At 43.8% G+C, this 3,824-nt stretch overlaps 1 long non-coding RNA gene across 1 annotated transcript; it reads right to left on the bottom strand.

Annotated features, from left to right (window-relative positions):
* Positions 1 to 1,288: 1,288 nt before the first annotated feature.
* Gm41451 lies at positions 1,289 to 3,531 on the bottom strand. Its single transcript, XR_876060.2, has 3 exons — positions 3,250 to 3,531; positions 3,055 to 3,152; positions 1,289 to 1,683 (listed from the first exon to the last, which is right to left on the bottom strand). It is a non-coding gene; the product is annotated as a predicted gene, 41451 (long non-coding RNA).
* Positions 3,532 to 3,824: the final 293 nt, after the last annotated feature.

A 3,824-nucleotide genomic window follows, 5' to 3' on the forward strand; every position in this document is an offset into this window, starting at 1 on the left:
AGGGCTTACCTTAAAATTGCTACACTTACCCAGTGATCCATTTTTTTAAGCTTTAGCTACAGAAGCAAAAATAGTGTGTACCTAGAAAGATGTACAAAATATTATGCCATCATACATAATAGCCACATAGAAACAACATCAATGTCTGTCAATAAAGGCTTGGCTAAAAAAATTTAGTATACTATAATGGATCACTATTCAGAAATGAAAATAAACTATAAATATGTCTAAATCCTCCCCTTTTTGAGACTGGGCTACTCTTTGTAGCCTTGTCTGTCCTGGAACTCACTCTGTGATCAGACTGGCCTTGAACTCATAGAGATCTACCTGCCTCTGCTTCCTGAATTCTGGGATGAAAAGTGGGATTACATTTTAAACATAGATGGATCCCACTACTATATAATTAGGCAAAAGGGACACACCCAAAATGTGAACTAGATTATTTTTATATAAACATTAAAAGGACTCAAAGCTAACCTATAATATAAGATGTGAAGATGGTACTTACCTTCAGAGTAGGCAGGAGGAACTGATTAAGAAGGCTTATGTGGAAAGGATGCGGAAATAGCTCAGTTGGAAGAGTGTTTGCCTAGCATGTACAAAGCCTGAGATTTGATTGACAGCACCACATAAAACAACTATGATGGAGAATGCCTATAATCCCAGTACTTGGGCAGTAAAGCAGAAGGATTAGAAGTTCAAGATCATCTTAAACTACACAACAAGTTTGAAGCCAGCCTGGAATATACAGGCCCTGTCTCAGATCAAGACAGTGCATTACAACACAATGCAGTGGAATACGATACAACGCAATGCTTATGGATGCTACTAGAAGCTTCCTGAATGGCAATGCTGTTCTACATCTTGTCCCCAGTGTTTGTGGACAGAGATGTTTTCACATCATGGCAGTCCATTGAGCCATACATCTCTGATTTATGCATGTTTACACACACAGAAATAATCATTAAGTAAAACAAAATAGGTACACACACACTGATTTGGGTTTCTGAGTAATCAGTTTGTAATATTTGCTTTTGAACAGGGGTTATATCTTAGTCTGATTATGTTGTTATAGAAACCCATTGTAGGCCAGTGGTATGACTTGGCTGATAAAGGCACTTGCCATCCGTATGAGGCCAATACAAGGCCCCACATGGTGGAAGAAGAGAACAGATTCCCCTAAGCTGTCCTCTGCATGTGCATATCCCCAACTCCCCAAATCAGTAAATAAATAAATGTAATGAAAAGATTTTCTTTTAAAAAAAATCTATATGGAGCAGGTAGTTTATAAATATTTCTCAATATTTTGAGGGCTAGGAAATCTGAAGTCAAGGTGCCCACACATCCGGTAAAGGCTGGAGTGCTGGTACATGGGTGCCCACCCATCTTCTGGTCTTTATATGGCAGGACATGAAAAGGAGCTCTCTGGGGTGTACCTTAAAAAGGCACCAGTGTCATCAGTGAGGGTATCACCTCATGGTCTAACCACCTCCCCATTCATCTTCAACAATCGCATCTCCAAGGACTGCCACATTAGGGACTAAATTCCAGTAGAGGGTTTGCATGGAGACATAAATATCCTGTTAAAGACAGCGGGTAAATAGTCTTCAGCAGACATTGAGGGGGGGGGAACATCCTGAGATTCACTCCAATCGGAGTTTAGGAGGAGTATGTCACATGGTTCTGGAAGAGAAGGAAGAAGGAGGAGAAACTTGCACATTACAAGTCTTGAAATTCTCCCATTCTGTCAGCATAGACGTTGACAATGTGGCTACCAGCGAGAGCTGATACTGTTGGAAGTGTTCATCTAGGGACTGCCCTGGGGAATGCCCTATTCGGATGCAGATACGTGGGACACTCATTCAGTTCACCCTTCACTTAGATTGTCAACTCTGACTGTGCATTGCAGCCGCCTGGGAACATGTTAAGGACACTTGCATGACTTTCCCATAAACCGAATCATAGGCTCTGAAGCTAGCTTGGCCGTCTGGCTATTCTGACCCTCCTCACACCTTACAGAAAATGTTTGTACAGTGGCTGCTCATCAAAAGGGCTAAACAGAAAACTGGGCCCTGCCAGAGAGGTGCAAAGCATGGGGATAATGGTGTGGTGGTGGTGGTGGTGGTGGTGTGGAGGTGGTAGTGTGTTGGTGGTGTGGAGGTGGTGGTGGTGGTGTGGAGGTGGCGGTGTGGAGGAGGATATGGTGGTGGTGGTGGTGGTGGTGTGGAGGTGGTGGTGTGTTGGTGGTGTGGAGGTGGTGGTGTGGAGGTGGTAGTGTGGAGGTGGTGGTGGTGGTGTGGAGGTGGTAGTGTGTTGGTGGTGTGGAGGTGGTGGTGGTGGTGTGGAGGTAGTGGTGTGTTGGTGGTGTGGAGGTGGTGGTGGTGGTGTGGAGGTAGTGGTGTGTTGGTGGTGTGGAGGTGGTGGTGTGGAGGAGGATATGGCGGCGGTGGTGGTGGTGGTGGTAGTGATGTGGAGGTGGTGGTGTGGAGGTAGTGGTGTGTTGGTGGTGTGTAGGTGGTGGTGGTGGTGTGGAGGTGGTGGTGGTGGACATCCTCCTTGAGCCCTTGTTCCAGGAATAAGCTCATAGACACTGAAGAAGAAACCACTAGAAAACTCAATGTTTGGTTGCAGTGAGTGGTGGCAAGATTGAACAGAATGAATTTATGTTAGAATAATCACATTTTCCATTTGGGTCTAGTTGAGGACACAGACACACAGACAGGGGAGCAGAGAAACACTTGAGTGCCATTTTTTTCTCCACTATCTTTGTATTTTCTCTGTATATTCTGAGTATAATCTCTCTGTGTGCATATTCTTTCTCTTCATTCTTATTCTCTTCTATACTCTCTCTCTCTCTCTGTGTATGTGTGTGTGTTGTGTGTGCGTGTGTGCGTGTGTGTGTGTGTGTGTGTGTGTGATCTCTGTATTTGCTGCTATAACCTGAGAACTCCAAGCTCTGTAACTCAGCCATAGTGTGATATGAAGATTTTCTTTACTGTCAATGAGATAGAAAAAAAAAACATTTAAAAAGGAACTGTTTTATTTTTGACTTACAGTTTTGGAGATTTGAGGTTGATTGCTCCATTTTGGGGCTTCTGGGGGTACTGCACATCATGGAAAGAGCAAATGACACATGGTGGCACAAATAGCTCCTGGCACAAAAGTGAAAGTGAAAACTTAAAGGGTCTTCCTCTGTACCTGCTGTGGGAAACAGCTTTTCATCTAGGATGGCTCTATCTGCTCCCTTACCTTTCTTTGGCACACTTTCCAGGTTCCGGGCATTTCTGATGTCCTGGGGTCTCCGTTGTAGCTTGGCTTCACTCTCACAGATTCATACTCACCCTTTCAGGGACATCCTGCAGGCACACTGACTTTGCTACCCTGTGCTTGGTTTTCCATACTTTTCTTAGATATCTAGGTGGAAGCCTTGAGGACGCCACAATACTTGCTTTCTGCCTTCCTAGAACTCCACCATCACATGGGTGATTCCAGCACAAGCAATAGCCAGATCTTTTGGGATCATGATTGTAGTGGCTTGTGAGTTATCTGAATAACAACAACAACAACCACAACAACAACAAGTGAAATGAATCACAAGACAATAGATAACCTTATAATGTCCTAGACATTCCTGGACCAGCAGAGTATCCGAGAGGTGCAATCTCCTAAAGGAAACTGTACCCTGGAGCCTGAGATAGATATTGTTTTGCTTATTTTCAAGATCTCTCAAAGCATCTTTTTTTACTGTGCCAGTACAAAGCACTTGGCTTTTGGTTTGCTTTTGTTTTTATAATTAATGGTGTTAATCCCTTTAACACCCATGC

The sequence above is a fragment of the Mus musculus genome, chromosome 16 (assembly GCF_000001635.26).
Source record: "Mus musculus strain C57BL/6J chromosome 16, GRCm38.p6 C57BL/6J".
Lineage (NCBI taxonomy): Eukaryota > Metazoa > Chordata > Mammalia > Rodentia > Muridae > Mus > Mus musculus.